Below are 15,217 nucleotides of genomic sequence, written 5' to 3' on the forward strand. Positions count from 1 at the left end.
CATCCTTTCTAGCACTCTCTTGCATTTGGGAAAATCTCTTTCTCTTCTCAACTTGGGGGTTCAAGATTGTCTTCACAAAAGTTGACCACTGAGGATATATACCATCAGCTAGATAATATCGCTTGTTGTACTGGTGGCCGCTGATCTCAAAGTTGACAGGTGGGGAGTGGCCTTCTGCAATCCTTGCGAAGACTGGAGAACGCTGCATCACGTTGATATCATTGCGAGAACCTGCCATGCCAAAGAAAGAATGTCATATCCAAAGATCCTGCGAAGCCACCGCTTCTAATATGACAGTGCATGCTTTGACATGCCTCTTGTACTGGCCCTACCAAGCAAATGGACAGTTCTTCCACTCCTAGTGCATACAATCTATACTGCCAAGCATGTCTGGAAAGCCTCTAGCTGCATTGGTTGCCAACAATCTCTCTGTATCAGTGGCAGTTGGCTGCCTCAAGTACTCAGGGCCAAACACCTCGATCACAGCCTGGCAGAACTTGTACATTGACATCAGACATGTTTTCTCACTCACACGCACATACTCATTCACCAGATCGCCTGGAATTCCATATGCAAGCATGCGGATGGCCGCGGTGCATTTCTGGTAAGAGCAGAATCCAAGCTTGCCAAGGGCATCCGTCTTGCACTCGAAGTATGGGTCATGAGCAACCACTTCCTCTCGGATACAATGAACACATGCCTTGCCATATGAAAACGGCAACAAAATTTATCCGACTTGAAGAGCGGGGTGTTCGCAAAGTAATTGGCATAGAGTAGGGTGTGGCCTCTCTCCCTGTTGCGGTTCAGGTTGGGAGCACGGTCAGGGAGTGAACCCCTGTACCGAGGAAGCTGCCGTTGAATGTGGTCGTGAACGACCAATGCAGCCACCACAAGATATTCATCATCTGATGACGAATCGTCCGATGAACAAATGAAGTGGTGGAAGAAAAACTCATCTCCACTGTCCATACCTTTGTGGGAAAAGTATTGAACACCTTGCGGTCGTGGTGGCAAAGAGGCCGCGATGATCACCTCGATGCAGCAGGGGTGGTTGGCGGCCGGCTACTGGCCGCTCTGGAGCACTCGTCGGAAGCTGCCGTGGCCGTTGTGGTACGTCGACGGCGGTCGTATCCCCTATGCCGCCGGCAGGCCCGGCCCTGAGGGGGGGCAGGGGGGTGGCCGCCCCGGGCCCCCGGGATCAAGGGCCCCCCTTTTATATGTATGTGTGTCACGTATACTAGTCGATTTGGCCCAGCATACAGCCCAAACGGGAGGTGGGCAGGCGGAAGACACGCAGCCCCTCTGATGACGCATAGATTAGATCGTGCCCGACGTTTGATCTCCTGAAATCGTGGCGGCAGTCGCCCATCGCCGGCCACGCCGACAAGCCGAGCCGCGAGGGCTGGTTCTAAGGTTTTTGCCGGGGTCAACAGACGACATGCCCCACGATTGTTCCGGGAGTACGTCGGCCATGCAGCCGCCGAGACATCCCTCGTCCGCGCACCTTCATCCTCCTTCAGTACATGTGGTAATGCATCTCTCTTATTTCCCCTTTCTGAAAAAAGGAACCATCTCCGTGGTACTTCTCGAGACTGTTGTTTCTTGTAGTAGCGAACTAGCGATCTAGTTGGATGGTACATTGAAACGAGAAAGGAGGATTTCTTAAGTATTGTGATTGTTAGGGTTCAGTTTTGGCACTGATTGTGTGTAACTGCTGACAACTTTGGGGATATGATTACGTAACTTTATGTTCTACAGTCATTGCCAAAGATATCTTGATTCCGAATAATGCCCACATACAGACGAAAAATATGCATATGATTTATGAGTCTCCCAATTAGGCCAGAAATTTTCACATTGTGTTCTGTAATGACCACGTTTGTGGGCCACTATATAGGAGATTTACGTCAATGGAATTTTTAGAGGCCCAAGTGTATTACTAATTGATTTGAACTTCTATGCATATGCCTACTATTTTATTGCTGTGACACCGCGTCATTGGAAGTTTTAGAGGCCCATGTGCATTGCTAATTGATTTGAACTTCTACGTATATACATATTATTTTAGTAGCCAAGAATTAGGTTATATAAATCTTCATTGTTGTAATCAAGTTCATGGCTGTGACACCATGCATTTTCAGGCATTTCAACCGGATGCAATTCCAATATGTGCACTCATGTGGGGAAAATTATAGTTATGCACTCCCAAGTTTCATATTTCCTAGTATACAGTGCATGATTTAGCTTACCCTCTCTATATGGATCTTTTTTTTACTTTTGATTTTTTTCAGGATAGATTATTGGTGGATATATCGATCAACTCTTGCCCACCTAATATATGGAGTTTTACTTGTGCCTGGCTTCACAAGAGGTGTGTGAAAATTTATCTTTCATCTCATATGAAACATCGCCGCTACATATTCCTTGCAGTGAGTAACTTAAGTTTCTCGACAAATTAATTATCATATACTACATAGTTTTTTTTATCTTATACATAGTTGTTAAATGCAACTTAAGCGTGCTTATTATTATTTTGATGTTGTACAAACACGTGGTTACCATTTTAGAAAAAGGGCCCTGGGTTCTAGTTTCGCCCCCGAAATCATAGGACCCGCCCTGAGCGCATCACCCTGGTTAGCCTGGTAAGTCCCAGCCCATGCTCTGTTCTTATTCTCCGGCGAGATTTTCTCAGCCCCGCATCTTTTTATCTTTATGTTTCTTCTCCGGCTTGAGGGAGTGGATTCCCATCACTAGATTCTTGGATAAAAGGAGGAGATGCAAGATAATCCACAACCGCATGGACCAAACCTATAGCTCGATCGGCCTTGTTAAGGTGTGTATAAAATACAACATCAAAATAGTAGTTCATATTTATTAGTTGATTCTCCAGTCTGATCGAAATATTCTCACGAATGTTTCTTTAGTGACAATATATTGAGATCTAGAACATTGCGGAGCAACGAGTGACAAAAGTATTAGATGAGATGTGGAACATTGCGGGTAACTCTTTGTTGACTGGACACATGAGATGCAACGTGAGCTTCTTCGCCTGTAACGGGATGCATTTCTCTTCCAGATTATTGAAGAGATTGTTAAGGATTGAATGTTCTATTTGGTACTGTCCAGATGAGTTCGTCCTGTGCTAGAAGGTGAGCTGATCCCAACCTAGGCCTCATGATGCTCCTGTCCTTCATATGTTTTTACTCTTCTCAGATTTTAGGCTAGGTGTATTAACATATATGCCACACACAAAATTTAGATCTTAGTGTAAGAGTAAATAGGGATAAATCATTGTGCCTTGTTGAAAAATTAGCACTACAGAGAAGAAAGGAAATTATTAAAGAAGGATATAGTTGATTAGGTTGTTGTGGTGTTTCTTTGTAAATAATGACATGCTAACTTGCTTGTTTAATTTAGGTGTGTGGGATATAGGAGATACAAGGAGAGATATTTCAGTTGCAATCCAGCTTTATTTCAATGTAAAAGATGGTAAGCATGCATAATCGTGCTGGTCTTTTACTCTCCAGTTCTGCGCCGCTGGTCAATTTTGAACTTGCAAACTGAACTGTAAAATGTTTGAATGCCTTGCCACATGAAGTTTTCTTTGCCTGCTCTGACTACTTCATCTCTATTTATTTAGCAGGTTCTACGATCTCCTGTGTTGCTACATCTTCATCTCCTGCATTGTTGTAACTCTGTTCTGCTGCTCGAGGTTTGCTTCCTTTCTGACGTAATCTCTATCTGGTTTGTTTCTTGTCCCGTGTGTGATCATATTAGGCCTCCAGGATCTTGTGCTCCTACTATTCTTGTCTGAACTTTGTTAATTTTATCAGAAGAAGCAGGAGCAAAGCATACGCATGCTTCCTTGGTGAGTTTAGAGTTTACCCTGTCTCTGGAAGTTGAAATTGGCTCTCATGCGAGCGACGGCCTTTTGTTAGCCATGGTGAGTTTCAGGCTTACCCTCTGTTCTTGCTAGCTAAAATTGGTTTCTTGTTGAATAATGTTCATCACACTATACTCATGAATACGAAGAAAGCTACAAAAGAGTGATATCGCATTTTCTTGAGATATCCGGCAACGGAATCTGATTGTACCCAAATGTGATAGATTCCACTCTTCGACAGCTTGAATCTAAAGTTGTAGTGTCTGAACAAGACTAGGATCATGTTTATGATGCATTTGTCATCGATAGAGGTATGAATCCTATGGTTGACATTGGTAAAAATCTCAGTGAGCGCCCTACCTCCTGAATTAATAGTGAGAAGCCGTATATTTTACTTTTAGGTGTAAACAAATAGTAAAAGATGAGGTAGCCATCTCCTACTGAAGTAACAGTGAGAAGCCTACCAGCTGGATTTTATTCTTACATGATATCATGATATGAAGTATTATTCATATTTACTACTTAGGATGTATGCATATATGTTACTGGTTAGCATGATACTGTTAGCGGAAGTGGTAGTGCTCTTTATGGTCGATGATGGCATGCCGCTCCAAACCACTCTGCTTTCCAACAACGCCGACAACCACAACAGAGGTGGATTCAGCCGCCAAGAGGCAGAGTGGTAGTCAATGGCAGTGGCCTGCTCCCAAGCTGCAGGTGAGAAGGTGACGCGGCGGTGGTTGGTTAGCGTAAATATTGATCACTGCATTCTGAGAATATTTTGTGAGGTATCTTGATTGGCATAACAGGTTGCTAGAGTTGTTCAAGCAGGTGTGCTCGTTCTACTTTTGTTAATTTTTCTATCTATATTTTGTACTTAGTTTAGTTTGAATCGGTACCATAACAAGGCTAGGTTCAGTAACTATTTTTTGCTTTTTTACATAACGGCTGAATCAAATGCTCAGGTTAGTATGTTTAGTTAACAATGGCAGGGTCATTGTGGTGCCTGTTGGGCCTTTGGTGTTGTGGAGTGCCTGCAAGATCGTTTCTGCATTCCTCAGCATGGTGAGCGCATATGGACGATCTGTCTACTCTCTGGTCTATTTTAAACAGGCATGTTATTCTTTTCACACATAACCATCCTGCTGTTTCTATTCCAGAAAATTTCACTTTATATCAATAAGCATTTATCTCCATGTTAACTTGGTGTAAGGTAGCTTTGACAATGTGTTGAGGCGTTCTTCTCAGTGTAAGAACAAATAGTTGGCTGCTCCCATTTTTATCTCATTTCGTAATCATCGCAAGCTATGCCTATGTCAATATCTAAAAGTTTTTGGTGTTTGTTTCTCCTCCTCAAATCAATATTTTCTTTTGATTTGTAGGACCGTTAGTAAGATTGCTCATTGGCAAGCGAAAGAGGTTTGCGGATTCTTGCACGACTAAGGAAGAAATTTGTTATTTGAAGTATGCACAAGAGATAATGCAAGGTATTTCTGTTACTAGCTTCATATCTTCTAGAACCTATGTACAGATAATGATTCATAACTGCAATTATTTTTGTCCTAAATATAGAAGCAAATTGAAGAGTTAGACTTCTGTATGGAAATTTAGATAGTAGTTCCTTGGAAGGCAGTTTAATTTCTTGCATTGATTCCTCATGCTATAAGCCACACCTTTCCTATTTTGTTAAAGAAGTAAACTCATGCTATACACCACCAGTCAGCCTAGCGTTCAAGCAGGCCACTAAGCCAGGCCATTCAAGCAAACCTCGCTGCCACTACAGTTTAGTTCTTAGCTATGCGTGTGACTATTTCAATCGACAGGACAAAAAACTATGGGAGGAATCAAAGGCACGCATCTGACCTCAGGTGCACATACCAATTGAAATAAGAGGTGATAATGTTATCATATAGCTATACTGAATTTATTATTAACTTAATGACCAAACTGGATGGTAAAAGCTTACTTCACTTGGATAACAGGAGTCGGACACCAAAAGCTTGCTATCTAATTTTCTTCTCTGTACAGGAAAAAAATATACCGATAATTGGACATTGAAAGTCTGCTAAATTTTTTTTTGAGCTGTATAGTGTATACCTTTATAATATAGATCCTTGCTCATGTTACACCTTTCTTGTTCTTATGGCGAAAAAATAGCATATTAACCATTTCTATATTTTTTTCTGTGCTTTTCTTTTAATACAGTAGTGTCTATGCTTATGGATTTCTTATATTTTTGTTGTCAATCTAGCATGCCTGTGTCACTCCCGTCCTGTTTAGCTCTGTTGATGGATGATTTCTGCCATTTCTTTTTATTCCCATTTCATGTGTAAGCATTTGATATATCATGAGGGTATGTATGATTTATTTGATATGGGCAAAGAAATATCTACTCCAAATATGGGATATTGGGTTGTGGTTGTTATTCCTTCACATGGTTTAGGCACTTCTGATTTTGTTCCCTTTGAAATGGTGTTTCTTGGATATAGATATTGCTGATTGGTAATACTTATTGAAATGGTGTTTGTTGGATATAGATATTGTTGATTGGTAATACTTATACCTTATCTTTTTAGGTAATTTGTTCCGTTGCATGTGAGTGTAGGTTGGTCTGTTCTTTCAGGAAGAAAAAGAATAGGTCAAATTAATTGTTCACAACTATGACTTTACGTCATGACCATAGCGCATTATTTCTCTTTATTTCTGCTATAATGTGAGCCAATTAGAAACTGATATAAATGTGTTTTTCTTAATAATCTCATACTGGTGTGTTTTGCCTTCTCAAAAGAAAATCATGACAGGACCAATGCCCCCATATCCATCCTTGAAGCCGGGTTGCGCGAGCTATGCTTGCAGGGGGAATTAACACGCAAGTTTGCAGCAGCAAGGGTTTTTCTACGTCTTGATGGGCAGCTAAATTAGTTTGCTTAGGTATACTGGAGATGAAATGTCACATCATTTACAATCATTTTGTTTAACTACTATGATGCATAAGATTTTTTGTTAGTTCTCATAATTCATCCAGTGTACATTTTCTTTCGAACCAAATAAATTAGAGTCATATAAGAGAAGCATGAATGACGAGGGGGTGAACTGGAAATGGGACCTTGCGCCATTTGGCGCAATGGGTAATGTTATTATACATCTTATTGTAGTAGATAGCAAGCCTCCATTCTTATTATAGATAGCAGGCCTCCATTCTCTTTTTATTAAGGGGGGTTAAAAAATTTACCATATGTGCTTTCCATAATTTTCTATTCTGCGTCGTTTGGCGCAACAGATCCACTCGAGGCCCGGCGGCGGACGGGAGAGGGACACCGGCTAACACCTGCGAGCTGGTGGTTGGTGGCGGCTCGATCCACTCCTGGATCCTTCTTCTTCCACTTCCCTGATGGCGAGATTAGATGCGACCTGGTGGTTGGTGACGGCTCGATCCACTCATGGATCCTTCTTCTTTCACTTCTCTGCTGCCTAACACCGAGCAGCGGTCAAGGAGCATGGTATCGACGACGGCAGCCGGAAACATGATTTAAAATGGCACTTTATACCACCAAATACAAATGTGTGTGTGTGTGTGGGCGTGTGGGTGTCTCATTGTATATTTTGTTTTAAGTTAAAATGTATATATCCATATCATTGTACACAACATCAACCATGTTTCCTATTAAAGGGGATTAAACCATGGAATTTTATTTCATCGCGGGCATGGCTTTAGCATTGCCTCTGCGCCATTTGGTGCAACGGGTCCACTAGTATACTATACGCATGCAAGGCTCCTGTGTTTGACCCCTCCCCCACCACCCCCCTCTGGTGTATATTGGATGATCATGGCTTTTTTCGGTGTTTTTCTGTCGTGGCGGTCCTGCTGATGAAGCTATGTACCTAGGGTAGGGTCATGGACCTGTCCAGCATACCCTCCCCGAGGACATCTTTACAAAGAATCAGAAGCAGACGAAGAGAAAATATCATCCACTCGACCATGAAGATGTGCTCACTCGACTTCCTTGAAGACACTCGACCACCTTGAAGACACTCGACCACCAGAAGATGAGAAGCTCTTCACTCTGCAACGGGCGCGACTTAAACCATAACATTATGGGCATTTATAACACTTTATTGTAGACGTTACCAGTAACGCCCCACCTTTATGAACATTGAACCCTGTGTAACGGAGGGGAGCTGGGGTCCTGGCGCACTCTATATAAGCCACCCCCCTTCTCTGGGACAAGGGTTCACACTTTTGTAAACACACACACACGTATAATCCAGTCGACCGCCTCAGGGCACCGAGACGTAGGGCTGTTACTTCCTCCGAGAAGGGCCTGAACTCGTAAAATTCGTCTGTACAACTACTCCATAGCTAGGATCTTGCCTCCTCATACATACCCCCCATTCTACTGTCAGTCTTATATCCACAACAGTTGGCGCCCACCGTGGGGCAGGTGTCTTAGCGACTTATTGGAGAAGTTGCAATTTTTCCGATCCCCATCATCATGGTTCCCGGCAGAGGTTTGGCTGAGAGCCGCGAGATCCGTCTCGGCGCGCTCGTGTTTGTCGCCGACGACTCTGCTTGGCTTCAGGAGGCACCACTCGACGTCGATGCACTCCCCGCCCGCGGGGCGACGCACTTTCACGCGTGCGTCCGCGGCGTCCTCCTGCGGCAACCTTCGACCCAGTACCAGTCGACTCCTACAGCTTTCCCCCTCCCCGCGACCCGCCGGAACAAGTGCACCGGCCGGTCGAGGGTTCAACGGTGGGTGAAGCATGCGGTGGCCCGCCAGTCGGCCACCCCTCAAGTCGCGACGCTCGAGCCCGACGAGTCTCTCTACGGCCTGTTCGATCTGTCAACTGGCTCCGTAGAGACTGCATCCGAGTGCGGCAGCAATGACTCGGCAGCGGAAGTCCTGATGGTTAATGGACCACGCGGTCCTCCTGACTTCGATCGTGAAGACAGAGGTGACGGGAACGGCGATCCGTCGCGCGTTCACGAGGAGTACCTCCCCAAGCCTCTCTCCTCGCAGCAGAGAGAAGAACTTCGTCGCCGAAACATGGATGCCCTGCATACTCCTATAGTTGGAGAAACGCCCGAGGCCCAGGCCTTGGAACAGGCTCGCTTGGCCAATCTGGCTGAGCGCACTCGGCTGGAGAACCTACAGCGCGCACTCGACGATCGCGCTCGTCAACATGCTCCCGAGTCCAGCCGACGCCAACTTTTTCCACCTCCGGCTCAGGTATACCGAACACCGATCCAAAACCTAGCAGCTGTGGCCCAGATAGCAGAGTCGATTCAACCTTCCCAGTCAAAAGCTGGCCGAGGTCTGGCGCAGATCAGGGCCTTGCTCCGGGCAGCAGGAGAGCAGAATACGGCCGTGTCTCAGTCGCGGGATAGGATCCATAGCAGATCTGTGGTCGCGGATACGGTCCAGTCGGCCCATAGCCCGAGATCGCCCCCGAGGCGTGAGGGACGTGGAGAGCGGCGTGATCAGTACAGAAACCAGGAGCAGTATGATCGTCGAGCCGATCGCAATGGTCGCCATCGAGTGCCCACGCCTCCTCCAAGGAGTGGGTCGTACGTGCCACGGCCACATGAAGACAGGCGCCCTAACAACGTCGGAAGAGGTATTCCAGTCGACCCTAGGGAGCCAGGCTTTGATGCGAGATCTATTCTCGTACAAGGCTTGGTCGACAGAAACAAAGCTCACCGAGATGGCCATGACAGAGGCCCGCAAACCAGCAACAGGGTGCATGTCTCTGGCCCAGAGTGCTTCAGCAGAGCTATCAGAGCTGCAGTGATTCCCCCCAACTTCAGGTTGGCGGCTGGAGTCAGTAAGTTCACCGGAGAGTCCAAGCCTGACACCTGGCTCGAAGACTACCAAGTGGCTGTCCAGATTGGTGGCGGCAATGATGAGGTGGCCATGAAACACCTTCCTCTGATGTTGGAGGGCTCGGCTAGGGCGTGGCTGAATCAGTTGGCGCCTGGCAGCATCTATACTTGGGAAGATCTCGCCCGAGTGTTTGTCAGAACGTTTGAGGGTACTTGCAAGCGGCACCAATCTGGACAGCCTGACACCTGGCTCGAAGACTACCGAGTGGCTGTCCAGATTGGTGGCGGCAATGGTGAGGTGGCCATGAAACACCTTCCTCTGATGTTGGAGGGCTCGGCTAGGGTGTGGCTGAATCAGTTGGCGCTTGGCAGCATCTATACTTGGGAAGATCTCGCCCGAGTGTTTGTCAGAACGTTTGAGGGTACTTGCAAGCGGCCAGCAGGTTTGACAGAATTATAGTGTTGCGTCCAAAAACTGAATGAAACTTTGAGAGATTATATCCAGAGGTGGATCACCCTGCACCACACGGTGGAAGATGTGTCTGATCATCAGGCAATTTCTGCTTTCAAGGAAGGCGTCAGGTACCGAGAGTTAAATCTGAAATTCGGTCGGACAAGAAACATGACTTTGACTCGGATGATGGAAATCGCCACCAAGTATGCCAATGGTGAAGAGGAGGAGCGACTGCGGAGCGGCAAGCACAAAGCAGTCGCCCACGAAGCCGGAGGAGGAAACTCCAGTCGGAAACAAAAACGCAAGGCCGAACCAGCAGCTCCGGGTGAGGCCTTGACTGTGGTTCAAGGAAAGTTCAAGCGGAAGCCCAAAGGGCCGTGGAACCCCAAGAAAGTAAAAGATCAAGATGGAAATGACGTGTTGGATCTGCCATGCCATATCCACACCAAAAAAGATGAAGAAGGTAATTTCATTTATCCGAAGCATACCACTCGACAGTGTCGGCTCCTGATCCAGTAGTTCCGAGAGAAACAGCCCAAGGAAAAGGAGAAGGAGGCAGACAAGGCTGAGAGTGAAGGGGAAGATGATGATGGTTATCCTCACGTGAATTCCACTCTGATGATTTTTGCTGATGTTGAAAACAATAGTCGATTGAAAGTCATCAACAGAGAAGTGAACATGGTTGCTCCGGCGACACCCAATTACTTGAAATGGTCGCAGACTGCCATTACGTTCGACCAGTTTGATCACCCAGCGCACATCGCCACCCCTGGGAGGCAAGCGCTGGTGGTCGACCCGGTGGTCGAAGGCACTCGACTGACAAAGGTCCTGATGGACGGTGGCAGTGGCCTGAACATTCTGTACGCAGAAACGTTGAAAGGAATGGGCATTCCGATGTCTAGACTCAGTGAAAGCCACACGAGTTTCCATGGGGTCATCCTAGGCAAGAAGGCTGCGTCCCTCGGTCAGATTGCACTCGACGTGGTTTTCGGTGATGCCAAAAATTACCGCAAAGAAAAGTTGACGTTTGAAGTCGTGGATTTTCAGAGTGCGTATCATGCAATTCTGGGCAGGCCAGCTTATGCACGATTCATGGCTCGACCTTGTTACGTGTACCTCAAACTGAAGATGCCTGGTCCCAGAGGAGTGATCACTATCTCTGGTAATCGGAAAAAGGCAGAATAGTGTTTCCAGAAGGGCTCAAAGATCACCGATGCCCAGATGGCCGTGGCAGAATTGCAAGAATACCAGAAAAATGCAGACCCAAGTGACTTGTTGCGAGCCAAGAAGCCAGCCACGGATTCAGCATTCCAGTCGTTTGGCAAGACGAAGTCTGTTCACATTCACCCGACGGACCCCAATGCAGCTCCGACCCACATTTTGACCACACTCGGCTCCAAATAGGAAGAAGCGCTCATCCAGTTCCTCGGAGAACTGGGACATCTTTGCATGGAAGCCTTCTAACATGCCAGGTGTTCCCAGGGGACTGGCTGAGCATCGTTTGCGAGTCAACCCGAAAGTGAAACCAGTCAAAGAGCATCTTCGACGGTCCGCCATCCAGAAAAGAAAAGCAATCGGCGAAGAGGTGGCTTGGCTTTTGGCAGCTGAGTTTATCCGAGAGATTTACCACTCCGAGTGGTTAGCCAATGTTGTCATGGTCCCAAAGAAAGATGACTCACTCAGCATGTGCATCGATTTCAAGCATATCAATCGGGCCTGCCCGAAAGATCACTTCCCTCTCCCTCGCATCGATCAAATAGTCGACTCGACTGCTGGGTGCGAGCGTTTGTCCTTTTTGGATGCCTACTCCGGGTACCACCAGATCCGTCTGTACATGCCCGATGAAATAAAGACAGCTTTTATCACCCCGTTCGGGTGCTTCTGTTATGTCACAATGCCATTCGGCTTGAAAAACGCCGGAGCCACATTTATGCGAATGATTCAGAAGTGCCCGCTCACTCAGATCAGTCGGAATGTGGAAGCATACATGGATGACATTGTGGTCAAGTCACGTAAAGGTTCTGACCTGCTGACCGACCTCGCCGAAACCTCTGCCAACCTCGGAAGGTATGATATCAAGCTCAATCCATCAAAGTGCACGTTTGGAGTTCCAGGCGGAAAGTTACTCGGTTTTCTTGTTTCCGAACAAGGAATCGATGCTAACCCAGAGAAAGTAGGCGCTATACTTCGGATGAAACACCCCGTGCGTGTGCATGATGTCCAGAAGCTTACTGGTTGCTTGGCCGCCCTAAGTCGATTCATTTCTCACCTCGGTGAAAAGGCCCTGCCTCTTTACCAACTGATGAAGAAATCAGATGCGTTCGAGTGGACTCCAGAAGCTGATATAGCATTCGCATAGCTAAAAGCCTGCTTTCCACCCAGCCGGTGCTTGCTGCTCCAATCAGCAAAGAGCCTCTTTTGCTTTATATAGCATCCACTGGACAAGTCATCAGTACAGTACTTACGGTCGAGCGGGAAGAAGAAGGAAAAGCGTACAAATTTCAACGCCCAGTTTATTATATTTCTGAAGTCCTGACCCCGTCAAGCAGAGATATCCTCACTATCAGAAGCTTGTCTATGGAATTTACATGACCACGAAGAAGGTTGCACACTACTTCTCAGATCACTCTGTTACAGTCATCAGCGACGCTCCATTGTCAGAGATTCTGCACAACAGGGATGCAACTGGTCGAGTGGCAAAATGGGCGATTGAACTCCTTCCCTTGGATATCAAGTTTGAGGCAAAGAAAGCTATCAAGTCCCAAGCAATAGCAGATTTCCTCGTCGAGTGGATCGAACAACAACTGCCGACTCAAATTCACTCGGAGCACTAGACCATGTTCTTTGACGGATCCAAGATGTTGAACGGTTCTGGTGCTGGAGTAGTTCTGGTATCCCCCCGAGGAGACAAGCTCAGATATGTCCTCCAGATTCACTTTGATTCCTCCAACAATGAAGCAGAGTATGAAGCACTCCTATATGGGTTGCGCATGGCCATCTCACTCGGCGTCCATCGCCTCATGGTCTATGGCAACTCAGATTTGGTAGTTAATCAAGTGATGAAGGAGTGGGATGTCAAAAGCCCAGCCATGACTAGTTACTGCAATGCGGTGAGAAAGCTTGAGAAGAAGTTCGAGGGGTTAGAACTCCACCACATCCCCCAATTGAAAAATCAAGCAGCCGATGAATTGGCAAAGATAGGTTCCAAGAGAGAGGCCATTCCCAGCAATGTGTTCTTGGAGCATATTCACACACCGACAGTTTAGGAAGACCCTTTCATTGAAGAGCCCCCACAACCTAAGAGCGCCACGGATCCGACTAAAGTCGAGGTCCCAGCTGTGGTCGACCTAATCATGGAGGTTCTGGCCATTACTCCTGACTGGAAAGTGCCCTACATTGCGTACATCCTCAGGAAAGAGCTCCCAGAGGATGAAGAAGAAGCTCAACAGATTGTCCGCCGATCTAAAGCTTTTACTATGATAAGAGGGCAGCTATTCAGAGAAAGTGTGACTGGAGTCGGTCAGAAGTGCATAACACCAGAAGAAGGTCGAATGATCCTCAATGACATCACTCGGGGACCTATGGTCACCATGCTTCCTCTCGGGCCATCGTGGCTAAAGCATACCGAGCTGGATTCTATTGGCCACGAGCAAATGAGATGGCGAAAGATATAGTCGACAGATGTGAAGGCTGTCAATTTTACTCCGATATGTCTCACAAGCCAGCGTCAGCCCTAAAGACCATCCCCCTCGTCTGGCCCCTCGCTATTTGGGGACTGGATATGGTTGGACCATTGAGGACCGGCAGAAGCGGCTTCACTCACGTGCTCGTTGCAGTCGACAAGTTTACCAAATGGATCGAAGCCAAACCCATCAAGAACCTTGACGCTAGCACCGCTGTCATTTTTATTAGAGAACTGACATTCCGATATGGAGTCCCGCACAGCATCATCACGGACAACAGATCGAACTTCGATTCCGATGAGTTCGGAATTTTCTGCGCCTCTCAGGGCACTCGAGTCGACTATGCTTCTGTTGCTCACCCGCAGTCGAACGGACAAGCAGAAAGAGCCAATGGCCTAATTCTCAAAGGACTGAAGCCCCGACTGATGCATGATATCAAACACGCAGCAGGTGCTTGGGTTGATGAACTTCCGTCAGTTCTGTGGGGTTTAAGGACAACTCCTAATCGGTCGACTGGAAGAACTCCTTTCTTCTTAGTCTATGGAGCCGAAGCTGTTCTGCCAAGTGACTTGCTCCACAACGCACCCCGAGTTGAACTCTTCTCCGAAGTAGAAGCAGAGCAGGCCCGACAAGATTTAGTCGATCTCTTAGAGGAGGAAAGAGAGATGGCCTTGATCTGCTCGACCATTTATCAGCAAGATTTGCGTCGATTCCACGCCAGGAATGTGAGGGGTCGGGCCTTTCAAGAAGGAGACTTGGTTCTTCGAGTGGATCAGCAGAAACCACACAAGCTCGCTCCAACTTAGGAAGGCCCCTTCATCATCACCAAAGTTCTCCACAACGGAGCATGCCATCTTTACAATATCAAGCATCAGAAAGAGCCACGGGCTTGGAATGCGGAGCTGCTCCACCCCATTTATACTTAAACACTCGTTCGAATAAAATGTAATAAGCAACACCTTTTGTAATTCGTTTATCAAAGACAAGAGCTTACAGTTCTCTCATTCGATTGTGTTGCTCTTATTTACTCCTGAAATCCCCTAGTGGGTGGGCTTAGTCGCGAATCCGTTCCGCCTAAGTTCGAAAAAATCCTACCGAGTGAAGAGCAATCCTTCCACCAGGGGGCTTAGCTGCAGTCGAGCACTCGCCTAAGTTCTCTCACTAAGAGGCTTAACGGCAGTCCAGCACTCGCCTAAGTTTGAAAAAATCCCACCGAGTGGAGAGCAGTCCTCCCACTCGAGGGCTTAGCTGCAGTCGAGCACTCGCCTGAGTCCTCTCACTAAGAGGCTTAACGGCAGTCCAGCACTCGCCTGAGTCCTCTCACTAAGAGGCTTAACGGCAGTCCAGCACTCGCCTAAGTTTGAAAAAATCCT

General features: G+C 46.8%; 1 long non-coding RNA gene across 6 annotated transcripts; it reads left to right on the forward strand.

Annotated features, from left to right (window-relative positions):
• The first annotated feature begins 1,265 nt into the window (after positions 1-1,265).
• On the forward strand, positions 1,266-7,562 carry LOC123081929 (uncharacterized). 6 transcript variants are annotated; one of them, XR_006438849.1, is made up of 11 exons: positions 1,266-1,528; positions 2,292-2,371; positions 2,568-2,642; positions 2,755-2,833; positions 2,925-3,000; positions 3,077-3,149; positions 3,418-3,489; positions 3,644-3,712; positions 3,834-5,370; positions 6,672-6,814; positions 7,164-7,562. It is a non-coding gene; the product is annotated as an uncharacterized lncRNA (long non-coding RNA). The 6 variants fall into 6 exon arrangements; XR_006438848.1 differs by having other exon boundaries at positions 2,292-2,642; positions 2,734-2,833; XR_006438850.1 differs by having other exon boundaries at positions 2,292-2,642.
• Positions 7,563-15,217: the final 7,655 nt, after the last annotated feature.

This window comes from Triticum aestivum, chromosome 4A (assembly GCF_018294505.1).
Source record: "Triticum aestivum cultivar Chinese Spring chromosome 4A, IWGSC CS RefSeq v2.1, whole genome shotgun sequence".
NCBI lineage: Eukaryota > Viridiplantae > Streptophyta > Magnoliopsida > Poales > Poaceae > Triticum > Triticum aestivum.